The sequence below is a fragment of the Lutra lutra genome, chromosome X, assembly GCF_902655055.1.
Source record: "Lutra lutra chromosome X, mLutLut1.2, whole genome shotgun sequence".
NCBI lineage: Eukaryota > Metazoa > Chordata > Mammalia > Carnivora > Mustelidae > Lutra > Lutra lutra.
The window spans coordinates 24,203,092-24,216,662 of record NC_062296.1 but is presented as its reverse complement, the minus strand read 5'-3'; positions in this window follow the sequence as shown (position 1 = coordinate 24,216,662).

Sequence of the window (13,571 nt, the reverse complement as noted above, 5' to 3'; positions counted from 1 at the left end):
CTTTAAAGTGACTGGGAAAGAAGAGAATAACCCAGAAGAGAGGTCTTCAATATCCTGCCTCAATAGCCTTCAATATCCTCCCTTAAGTTAAGGGAACTTAAAAGGATTCACATGAGTGAGTTCTAGGTCAGATAGATTCTTCTAGTAGTTGTAATGACTCGGCCAAAGAAAAAGAGCCAATGAAGTACAAGGCCTTTGTTTATAAGAAAATTAAGTGATGAAGTCACTCTCACTTAAGCAAATCTCAACTGTCTACTATGTACGTGGCCTTGTGTTGCTAAGCAAAGACCAGTAAGACTTGTCAAGTTTTTTATGGTTCTGGGGGATTGGGATGTAGATGCACAACTAACAAAATGAAGTACAGTCAATGTTTTTATTGGGTGTTCTGGGACCCCAGAAGAGGGTGGCACTAACTGGGTGTGCTCTGGGAGAAGTGTTCCTATAAGGTTGTCACTTTAGGTTTCATTTCCCCAACATTTTATTACGTAGGTTTTCACACGGCAATGCTGAATTTTACAGTGAACTTGCTTTAGCACATACCCATCTATCAATAGGTCTCATTTTAAAAAAATTTATTTCAAACTAGAGGCCCCTGGGTGGCTCAGTCAGTTAAGCATCCCAACTCTTGATTTCAGCTCAGGTCTTGATCTCAGGGTTGTGAGTTCAAGCCTTGTGTTGGGCTTCATACTGGGTGTGGAACCTACTTAAATTTTTTTTATTTCAAAATTGCAAACATGGGTCCACCATTTAAGTATTTAGTGTGCCTGTCATAGTAAGGAGTTTAATACTTGTTTACCATTTTTTCTTTTGATGTGTAATTCATATGTGATGAAATACTGTGAATACATATTTGCCTAGTTTTAACAAATGCTTAACAGCTGTTTAACCCAAATCCCTATCAAAGATAATGAACATTACCATCAATCCAGAAAGTTCCTCTATGTTCCTTACCAATCAATCACTGCTTCCATCCCTTCTAGAGGCAACAACTGTTTTCTTCCCACCATAGATCAAATTTGGTTATTCTAGAACTTGATATAAATGGAGTTACACACTATGTATTTTTTTGCAAAGTCTCACTATGTTTTTGAGATTCATCCATGTTGTATGTGTCTGCAGTTTATCTGTGCAGTAGTTGATGGACATCTGGATTGTTCCACCTTTTGGCTCTAGGAATAAAGCTACTACTTGAGTTGAATTTTAAAAGCTGAGAAGTGGGCTAGGTGAAAGGTATAACCAAGGCTGAGAATTCCAGGCAAGGGCCACAGCATAAACGACTATCCTGGATGTAAGAACTATTCAGTAACTGTTTAGGGTGGGTGGGGCAAAACTGGAAGACAGTTGGCCATCTATCTCCTTACATCAGCTTTAAAAATGAAAAAGTGTGTTCACAACTTGGCACCTTTGGTAATTGAAGTGTTCCATGCAATATTCCTAGAATTGGCAAATGTCCATAGTCCTAGTAGGGTACATTTATGAGTTATGATAAATTGATTTGTTTACTAAAATGGATGTTTGAGTCACATTGGGCTTATTCTACCATTGAGAAATACAGTATTTTTCCTACAATTCATCAGTTGTGTGGTTGTATTAAAAATGAGTTGTAAATTCTTGAAAAGTAGGTTGCTCAATTGAAGTCAGTTTTGGGGCTGATAGTGCAAGCATGAAAGGTCAACAGGGCACCTGGGTGGCTCATTTGGGTAAGCATCCAACTTCATTTTGGCTCAGGAGGTAAGGTTGAGCCCTGCATTGCGCTCAGTGCTGGGTGTGGAGCCTGCTTAAGATTCTCTTCCTTTCCCTGTGCCCCTCAGTCCCCTCCCTGTGCACTTGCTTGCTCCTAAAAAAAAAAAAAGTCAGCTACAGTAAGTTTACTTACTTTTGAATTTATCTTATTTACCCTCTGCCATCTTAGGCATGAGAAGTTTAAAGAATCTTTGGTAAGCTAGTTTTTAAATAATTTCACAGTACTTGTAGCGAAATTGTAAGTAATTTTGAAGAAATATCCAGTATTTGTTGGGTGTTTACTGTGTGCTGAACACTTCAAAGTACTTCACTGATAGTTAATTCTTGCTCTGAATTTATAGTTGATTTTTACAGATTAAGATAATGATGCCCATGTTAAATCAACTTGCCTAAGGGTACATAACTCGTAAGTGATAGAGCCTTGATCTGAACCCAGGTCATCTGACTTCACAGTCCATGCTTTTAACCACCTCCCTTCATCTTTGTGCTAGTAAATGTACCCACCTACTTGCCTCTGTAGTGTTATATACTACATTTCCTTTTGGTAGGTGGATAAGCTGTCGCTGTATATGAGACACTGGATTCACCTCTTGCCTCCCCTGCATTATTAATTTTCCCCTCAGTCATTCCTAGCAACATAAAAACATCTTTCATCCTCAGAACTAGGGGGATAAACATTCCCCTGACTAAACCTCTCCCTCTAGCCACTGCTCTGGTTCTCTCCCTTTGCTGCCTGGATTCCTCTTTTTGCCATCCTTTCTTGTATATACACTCCAATCCGGCCTTCATTCCTACCACTCCACTGAAACACTTCAGTGTTCCAATGACCTGGATTTTGCCAATTTTTCTTACAGTATTATTCTCTCTAACCTATCTGTAGAACTAGTTTCGTCCTCCAAATCACAGTTTTTCCCTCTGCCCCATGCTAACCCACGGATGGCAGGTTGAATGTTGTGCCCTTTTGGTGGAGTTCTGGGGATGCCTTTTATTTAGCTGCCATCACAGGGAACCAACCGAAGGGTGTTCCCATGGGGCTTTCCCAAAGCCTGCACAAGAGTAACGGAACTTGTAACTGCGCTAACCTCCATGGCTGTCAGAGTCTGGCTTATGCCACATGGAAATTTCCTAGTAATTTCCTGGCTTCCTGTGTTAGTGGAACAACCAATTTCATCATCTTCCCCTCCTTTGCAAATGGTTTTGGTAGTGAGTTGAGAAGATTGGATGGGGTATTAAAATTAAGCTTGGAGCAGAGCATGGCATTCAATTTAATGCCTGCCAAAACCTGTTTGGGTCAGATTCTTATTTTCTGACTCTAAATCTCTTGGGTCCTTTGTACCAAGTCTCGGTGTAAGTATAGACACATTTTAACCAGCCCTTCCATAGCGTTTAAAGGTTTATCCAACATGTTCTCAGGATTTTAGCACTTTGAAAGTCCTTTTATTCAGAATTGCATGCTTTGAGAGCCTCAGAGCCTCTGTATGCAGAAGGCTAAGCTGTTGTAAGAGGAGACTTAATAACGATTCAGTGACTTAATACATTTATTTATTTCTCCTTCTGATAGCAATTCAGGACGGCTCTTCCAAATTGGCAGGTACCTTTTCTCTGTATAGTTGTTGAGAAACACTGGCTAATGGGAAGCAACTCTGCTATCTTTAACACATATCTTCCAAAGTTGTTTCGTCATCACCATTCTAGCCCATAGGAGGTGGGGAAAGATCATGGAGGAGTGTGTTTGGGAGGTTTTCATGGGCCAGGCCTGCAAGTGGTATCTATCACTTTTGTTCACATTCCTTTGAAGTGAATTTAGTTATATGGCTGCATCTAACTTTGCAGGGGTTTTGGGAAATGTACCTTAGTCATATGCCCAGGGTAAAGGGAAGAACTCATTTTCGCAGACCACTGGCAGTCTCTGCCTCAGTCTTTTCCTTTTTGCCATCCCTGTATATCCATCCTACTATTCTTAGGACATACTTGAAGTCATTAGGACATACCTGAAGTCCTATCCCAGTTACTACATGCAGCTCCAAGTCCAGTCTTCTCCATCAGGTCCAAATACTGATAGATATCCTCTGACACCCGGTATAGAAATTTGAAGCATGGACAGAATGACTACAATGACTCACATTCAGAAAACAGAAGGATGGGAAATATAGCAATCACTTGGTTCATAGGAAACCAGCTAGACAGAAATTGTGAAGACTTCTGGTTCTGTTCTCTGGATGGGATTTCCTTTTCTTTTGTCTTCCTTATCCTCCCTCTGGCAGTTTTTTCTTGTCCATTATCCATGGCCACCCATGGGCAATGACAAATAGTTTATTTTGTTTGGAAGCATTCTCCTCTTTCAGGTACTTGATCTGTATTAGTTGATGTAGACTACACTGCTGTTACAAGACCTGACAATGGCTTATATACAGTTGCTTACATAAGAGAGGCTTTTCTCTGCCCTTCCGCAGTCCAAGGTAGCTGATCTAGGTTAGGGTGTTGCTCCTCTTCTCTGGTATTCTGGGCTGACAGTGGAAAGTTCTGTCATTTTTTACAACTATGTTGTTTAGGAGGCATATCACTTATTAGAGTCCAATATTTATAGTTTTTTGTCTATGTTTTATATATTACATTTACTTATTTTGAAATAATGTCAGACTTACAGAAATGTTGCAAGAATTAGTACATAGAAGTCTTGTAAACCATGTATCCATATTTTTAAGTGTTAACATTTTACCATATTTTATCATTCTCTTTCAATATGCACATATTTTTTTCCTGAAAAGTTTAATAATGCTGCAGACACTATGCCCTGTTAGCTCTAAGTAATATATATTTCCTAAAATACCAAGGATATTCACTTACATAACCACATTACAATTAACAAAATCAGGAAACTAACATTGACACAACACTATCATTTAATCTGCAGATTTTATTTAAAAATTTCCTAGTATCCAACTAATGTTTTTTATATCAAGAGAATAAAAATATCTAGTCCAAGAAATAATTCATGATGACATATTACATGTAATTATCATGTCTCTTTAGTTTCTGTTAATCCAGAAATATCGCCAGTCTTTGTCTTTTATAACATGGACATTTTTGAAGAGTACAGGCCAGTCATTTTATGGAATGTCCCTCAATTTGGGCTTGTCTAATATTTCCTCATGATTAGATGGTTTTGGGCTTACCCACTTTTAGCAGGAATACTACAGAAATAATGTGTTCTCAGTGCATCGTATCAGGAGGCACATGATGTTGATTTGTCCCTGTACTGGTGATTTTAACTTTGATTACTTGGTTGAGATGATGCTGGGTTTCTCCACTGTGAAGTTGCTATTTTTTTGCCTTGTATTCAATAAGTACTTTGTGGGGAGATACTTTGAGTCCATGTAAATACTCTATAACTCATCAACTTTCTTGTCTTAATCAGTTATTACTATTTATTTATATCAGTATGGACTCAGCAATATTTGTTTTAATCTATGGTTATAATTCATTAATAGTATTTCGTTCATCAATTTGTCCCAGATTTGGCCAATGGGAGTCCTTTCAAACTGGCTCCTATGTCTTATGTTCTCTTTCTTTCTTTCAAGATTTATTCATTTATGTTAGAGAGAAAGAGCACAAGCGGGAGGGGTAGAGGTAGAGGAAGAGATTATCTCAGACTTCGCACTTAGCACAGAGCCCGTTGCAGGGCTCAGTGACAGGACCCCGAAATCATGACCCAAGCCCAAACCAAGAGTCAAATGCCCAAGTGACTGCACCACTCAGGCTCCCCTCCTCTTTTTTTTTTTTCAAGTTTTTATTTATCTTTTGATATGTTCTCATAATTCTTTGATTGTTTCATTACTTTTTGATACCACAAGATATTCCAGGCTCCTTTTGTATTTCCCCTGCTCAGCCTTGGAATCAGCCATTTTTCCAAGCAGCCCCAGTTCCTTTTATTGGAGAATGGTCTTTAGAAACCAGAATATAGGATCTACACGTGTTCATTGGTACTGAGTTGTGGTTGCTTCTAGAAGCCATCTTAGATGACAGAGTTGGGAAATACCCATCCATATACACATACATATGCGCACTTCCCCCCATCAGGCTCCCTGGGAGCCTTCTGCCCCTCCCTGGCTTGTGCTCTCTCTGTCAAATAAATAAATAAAATCTTTTTTTTTTTTAAAGAAAGCTTTAAAACAAACAAATAAAATGGTAAATGCCTGCATATTTAGGTTAAATATTGCCAAATTCTCTTTCTAAGGTTTGTATCTATTTGCATTCCACCACCATATGGTACTGAATGTACAAGTGCCTATTTCTCCAAAGCCTCACCAACTGTCTTGTCTTTTTTTTTTTAAAGATTTTATTTATTTGTCAGAGAGAGAGAGAGAGAGAGAGCACACAACCTGGGGAGCAGTAGGCAGAGGGAGAAGCAGGCTCCCCACTGAGCAAGGAGCCTGATACGGGACTCGATCCCAGGACCCTGGGATCATGACTTGAGTTGAAGGCAGATGCTTAACTGACTGAGCCACCCAGGTGCCCCCATCTTATCTTACTTTTTAAATTTTGACAATCTGATAGCTGAGAAATGGTATCTCAGTGTAGTTTCAGTTTGCATTTTTTTAAAACTTTATTTTAGAGAGAGTGCGTGCATGTAAGTGGGGGGAGGGGCAAAGGGAGAGGGAATGAATCCCAAGCAGACTCCCTGCTGAGCACAGAGCCCCACTTGGGGCTGGATCCCATGACCCAAAGATTATGACCTGAGCTGAAATCAAGTGTCAGAAGACTAACCAACTGAGCAACCCAGGGACCCCATCAATTTGCATTTCTATTATGGAAGTGCAGTTGAATATTTTTATTGTTTAAGCGCCCTTTTTACATCTTTTATTGTGAATTGTCTTATGTCTTTTGTTTTCTGTATTATCAGGCTTGTTTGTGTTTTATACTTAGTTTTATTTTTATTTATTTACTTATTTAAAAAAAGATTTTAGGGGCTGCCTGGGTGGCTCAGTGGGTTAAGCCTCTGCCTTCAGCTCAGGTCATGATCTCAGGGTCCTGGGATCAAGTCCCACATCGGGCTCTCTGCTAGGCAGTGAGCCTGCTTTCTCCTCTCTCTCTCTTTCTCTACTTGTGATCTCTCTCTGTCAAATAAATAAAATCTTAAAAAAAAGATTTTATTTATTTGAGAGAGAGACTGAGTGTGAGCATGAGCAGGCAGGAGGGGCAGAGAGAGAGAAACAGACTCCCCACTGAGCAGGGATCCTGACACAGGACTCGATTCCAGGACCCTGGGATCATGACCCAAGCCAAAGGCAGATGCTTAACTGACTGAGCTACCCAGGTGCCCCATGTTTTCCACTCAATTTTATTTTATTTTATTTTTTTAAGATTATTTATTTATTTATTTGACAGACAGAGATTACAAGTAGGCAGAGAGGCAGGCAGAGAGAGATGGAGAAGCAGGCTCCCTGCGGAGCAGAGAGCTCGACACGGGGATCATGACCCAAGCCGAAGGCAGAGGCTTTAACCCACTGAGCCACCCAGGCGCCCCTTCCACTCAATTTTAAAGAGTTCCTTAGATTTTAGAATCATTTGTCCTTTATCTAGGATACATGTTGCAAATATTTTCTCCCAGTTTGTCATTTTTTTTTTTTTTTTAAATGAGCTCTATGCCCAAGTGGGGCTTGAACACATGACCCTGAGATCAAGAGTGGCATGCTCGGGGCGCCTGAGTGGCTCAGTGGGTTAAAGCCTCTGCCTTTAGCTTACGTCATGATCCCAGGGTCCCGGGATCGAGCCCCGCTTTGTGCTCTCTGCTCGGTGGGAAGCCTGCTTCCCCTTCTCTCTGTCTCTGCCTGCCTCTCTGCCTGCTTGTGATCTCTCTCTCTGTCAAATAAGTAGATAAAATCTTAAAAAAAGGGGCGCCTGGGTGGCTCAGTGGGTTGGGCCGCTGCCTTCGGCTCAGGTCATGATCTCAGGGTCCTGGGATCGAGTCCCGCATCGGGCTCTCTGCTCGGCGGGGAGCCTGCTTCTCTCTCTCTCTCTGCCTGCCTCTCTGCCTACTTGTGATCTCTGTCAAATAAATAAATAAAATAAAATAAAAAAAAACACCTCATCATTCTTTAAAAAAAATCTTAAAAAAAAAGAGTGGCATACTCTACTGAGTCAGTCAGGCACTCTTGTCATTTGTCTTTGACTTTGCTTATGAGATTAACATAAGCTTTGTCCTATGTAACTCAAACCCTTAGACTTAAGATTTGTGCATTTCATATTTTGGCATGCAAAAGTTCTTACAATTTATATGTGGTCAAATGTATCAATCTTTTATTGCATCTGGATTTTGAGTCATAGTTAAAACCATTCTCTACACCCAGCATATATAGGAATTCAGCACAATTTTCTTCTAGGACGTACATGGTTCATTGTATTTATTCAGCTCTCTGATCCATTTGAGATTTATTCTTGTGTGTGGTGTGAGGTATGACTCTGATTTTTATCTTTCCTTTAATGGCTATCCTGCACTATTAAAAGTTCATCTTTGCCCTAGTGATTTTATTTTACTTTACTTTTCCCTAGTGCTTTTGGATACCAGTTTTATCATACACTAAGTTTCTCTGTGTATTTGGTTTATATTTTTGGACTTCCTATTCTATTTCACCAGTCTGTCTATTTATGTGAGCAATACCACACTGTTTTATTTATAAAGGCTTTATAGTATGCTTTAACATCCCAAATGTGGTTTCCTTTTTGGTGTTTTCCTAGCTATTGTTGCATGCTTATTTTTTCCTATAGATAGTATCAATTTGTTTAGTTCCATATAAAATTTTTGTTTTTTTTATTGGGTTTGTGGTATATTTAAAAACAAACTTGAGGATAACTGATATTTTCATGATGCTAAAGTTATTCTATTCAAGAACATGTACTATTGGGATGCCTGGGTGGCTCAGTCAGGTAAGTGTCTGCCTTCAGCTCAGGTTGTGATCCCGGGGTCCTGGGATAGAGTCCTGCATCAGTCTCCCTGCTCAGCGGAGAGCCTATTTCTCCCTCTCCCGCTGCTTGTCACTCCCCCTTTTCTCTCTCTCTCTCTCTCTCTCTGACAAATAAATAAAATCTTAAAAAAAAAAAGAACAGGGACTCTCTTTCTATTTGTTCAACTCTACTTTGTGTCTTTCAGGAGTGTTTAAAATTTCCACCACAGGGGATTGGCACATTTCTTATTAGGTCTGTTTCTAAGTACTTTATCTTTGTTATTACAATTTGAATGGAATTTTTCTCTACCATTATCTTCTCTGATTATTTCTTGCATATATGAAGGCTATTGATTTCTGTATCTTAATTTTATATTCTGATTCCTTCCTGGATAAGATGGTGTTGAAACAAATGGATGGCCATATGAAAAAAAATGAATCTCAATCCCTATCTTACACTATGCACAAAAATCAATCTGTAATGGATTATAGATCTAAAACTTCTATGAGAAAACATGGGAAGAATATCTTCGTGATTTGGCAGTAGGGCAAAGGCTTCTTAAGGCATAGATAACAATATCTATCAAAGAAAAAATTGGTAAAATAGACTTTCAAAATTTAAAACTTCTGCTAATGAAATGACGCCATTAAGAAAATACATAGATAAGCCATAGACCGGGGGGAAATATTCATATATATCTGAGAAAAGACGTACCCAGGATAAAAAAAACTCCAGGGGTGCCTGGCTGGCTCAGTCGATAGAGTATACACAGCTCTTAATCTCAGGGTTGTGAGTTGGAGTCCCACATTTGGCATAAAGATACTTAAAAAGACAAACCCTGACAACTCAATGAAATAAATAAATAACTATAAAAATAGGCAAAAGATTTGAACACACTTCAATGGAAGATGGGTAGGCAGAAATAAACCCATGAGAAATGTGTTCTGTACTACTCTCATGTGGGAAATGCAAATTAAAATGACAATGAAATACTATTACACACCTACCAGAATGGCTAAAATCAAAAAGACTGATGACACAAAATATTGGCAAGGATGTGGAACAAGTGAAACTCTAATATTTTGTATTGGATAAAGGTCTGGAAGTTTCTTAGGAAACGAAACGTAGACATGCCCTATGATCCAGCAATTCCATTCCTAGGTACTCATCCAAGAGAAGTAAAAAGCACATGTTTATAAAAAGACTTGTACAAGCCTGTTCACAGCAGCTTTATTGGTAATAGCCCCAAACTGGAAATAGCCCAAGTTCCATCAATAGGAGAATGGATAAGTAAACCAAGGTAAATTTATACAATGGGATATGACTCAGCAATAAAAAGGTATAGTGGGAAAAATCCTAATGGTTGTCTCTGGTGTGTAAAACTAGAATTGACTGGAAAGTGACATAAGCTTTGTCCTATGTAACTCAAACCCTTAGACTTAAGATTTGTGCATTTCATATTATTTATACTTTACCTCATAACAAAAGCCATAAACAAATATTTAATTCTAGTTAATATTTATACTGAAGGTTTAAGTGTGAAATATATTGCTATTTTTAACTACTTTTAAAATGCATTAAAAACAGGATCAATTCGAGATGCCTGAGTGGCTCAGTCAGTTATGGGTCTGCCTTCAGCTCAGGTCACAGTCCCAGCACCCTGGGATCGAGCCCCACATCGGACTCCTTGCTCGGCAGGGAGCCTGCTTCTCCCTCTCCCTCTGCCTGCTGTTCCCCCTGCTTGTACTCTCTCTCTCGCTTGTGCTCTCTCTCTCTGCCTCTCTGCCAAATAAATAAATAAAATCTTAAAAAAATAGGATCAATTCATGGATGAGGTGGATAGATGAATGGGTATGTGCAGTTAAAATATTAGTTGTAGACTCCAGGTGGTGGGTATACGAGTGTTCACTCTGGAAAACTTCCTTTGTGTTTGACCATCTCCAGAGCAAAATGCTGAAAAGAAGGAATGAGGAAAGAGGAAGAGAGAGAAAAGAAAGAATCACTGATCCTTAGCTTCTAAGAAAGAAGGATGTAGTCTGTGGAAACAGGGAATGCTAACAACCCGTTCCTAGTACCAAATAAATAGACTCTGAGGTAGCTAACCAATTGCACACAGACTGTATATACTTTTGGAAAGCAACTTAATTTACCATTGTTTAAAAAGTGTATACTGTTGGGGCGCCTGGGTGTCTCAGTGGGTTAAGCCGCTGCCTTCGGCTTCGGTCACGATCTCAGGTCCTGGGATCTAACCCCGTGTCGGGCTCTCTGCTCAGCAGGGAGTCTGCTTCTCTCTCTCTCTCTCTCTCTCTGCCTGCCTCTCTGCCTGCTTGTGATCTTTCTCTGTCAAATAAATAAATAAAATCTTTTTTTAAAAAAGTGTATACTGTTGTGGAGCACCTGGGTGGCTCAGTTGGTTAAGTGGCCCACTCTTAGTTTTTGGCTCAGGTTATAATCTCAGGGTTGTTGGATCAAGCTCCATGTCAGACTCCATGCTCAGCACTGAGTCTGCTTGAGATTCTCTCCCTCTGCCCCTCCCATGCCCCCCCCCAATTGTGTACTCTCTTTGTCTGAAATAAATAAGTAAAATATTTTTTTAAAGAAGTCTGTACAATTGTAATTAAAGAGCTTAGCCAACAACAGCAAGAACACTGCTGGCTTACTCACTTCCCCAATGGCAGAACTCCTGACTTAAATCAGCTCAATCTGTTTAAGATTTTTGCCTTGTTAAATAATTGGTAGTGTGGCTGTATTCAGAAAACTATATAATTTTTGTGACTTATCATAGAAAGGCAGAATTGGAAGGAACCTCAGAAATTTCTAATCCAACTCACTTTATTCAACACAGGTAGAAGCATACACATGGACTAACAAAGCAGGTTAAAGGCAAACCCAAGTGTTTTGACTACTTGTCTCTAATTTTCCTCACTCCCAGGGGTTTTCCAACATTTTAGCAGAACTATTTCATGAAATAGTACACAGAACTCCAATATGCAAAAAATAAAAATAACAAATGAGTTCCTATAGGTAGTGTAAATCTCCATTGTTTGGTAACAAATATTTAACTGAAGACCTCTAATATTTCTAGGAGCTTATTCTGGAAAACATGGATAAAGGTAAAAGGATTTTTTGTGTCTTGGTAACATAATTTTATGCCTCAGCCTTGAAACCAGTTATTGAAATTTAAGAGGGAATGTGCATGGACCTCTTTTGCCCAGCTGACTTCTGGTTTGCTTTCTTTCAATATTCAAGGCCTTCTTCCCGTTCAGCCATGACTTTTGAGTGGGCTCAAAATTTTATTCAAAATAGACAATACAACAATATAAAAATAAGCAAGTAATCAGGACAAAATATAATTAAAAGTGAAAAATCAGTCAGGTGTGAGGACCTGTATACCTGCTAGGAGTGGGCCATAAGTTTGTTTCTGAGCTTCCTAAAGGTGAACACGAAAAGTAAAAAAAAAAAAAAAAAAAAAAAAAATGATGACAGGATTCACAGTATCCCTAAGCACATAAAACAAGTTTTTCAGATTAAGGCCAACTCTTATGAATCTCATACATAGGATCCTGAGTAATGGAAGGAAGAACAGTAAGGAAAACTTCCCATTTCTACCTTATTTCTTAGGCTATCCCTTAATGCAGGCTATTCGTGTAATGCCAAAATGCAACTCATTAAAAGCAATTCCACAGCAGCACTATTCACAATAGCCAAAATATAGAAGTAACCCAAATGTCTATCAGTTAAACAAATGAATTAGATGCACGAATAAGACGTACATCCATGGATGGCATATTATTCATCCATAAAAAAAGGAATGAAGTACTAATAGATGCTACAACATGGATGGGTCTTGAAAATATTTTGTATAATGAATAGTCCAGTCAAAAAGGCCATATATGGGATAATTCCATTTATGAACTGTTCAAAAAAGGCAAATCTATAGGAGAGAGACCAGAGATTAATGGTTTCTAGTGGATGAGCGTGGTGGAAAGGGGAAAGTCAGCGTGATAACTAACAGGCATGGGATTTTCTTGGGGGTGGGGATGAAAATGTTCCAAAGAACAATTGTGGTAATTGTTGCACAACTCTGAATATACAAAAAAACATTGAACTATACATTTTAAATAGGTGAATTTTATGGTATGTAAATTATATCTCAGTTTTTAAAAAGCAGTTATGTAGGGCCGAATAAATTCAGTCCAAGGATACAGGTTTCTTGTATTCAGGGATGCACTTTTATCCAGGGATAAATTTATTTTTATTTTTTAAAAGTAGGCTCCAGGCGTGCCTGGGTGGCTCAGTTGGTTAAAAGTAGGCTCCATGCCCAGTGTGGGGCTTGAACTCACATGACCCTGAGATCAAGAGTCACATGCTGTACTGACTGAGCCAGCCAGGTGCCCCCAGGGATAAATTTTAGACTAGAGAAATGGCCAGACTTCATAGTCTTTAGGCGATCCTCCATAAATTTGATTTCTCTCAGCTGAGCTTTTGATAAGTTGACCAGCTGTGGGTTTGAGGGTATGCTGTCTGACAAGTCCTTAGAGCACAACTATTCTGTTTGCCGAAGTGCAGAGCTATGTGTTTAAAAGTCAACCCAAGTGAAACATGAGCCAAAGAAGAACCCATCCTGGAATAGAAAGCCATTGCCCTTTTGGGTGGAGGCAGGCCAAGGGACTACTCACTCTCAGGGCCAGTAAAACTCTTGAGAAGGAAGTTGTGATCTGCTTTAGCACATAAATGAACCGGACCCCCAAATTCTAAACTAGAGAGCATCACTATAGTAATAATAGGTTGGAAAAAACCTATTAAAACAGTAACCAAATCTCAGTCATGAAAATGAATGTCAGAAAAGATTTAGCTTGGAACAATAATTCCCGAAACTAGTT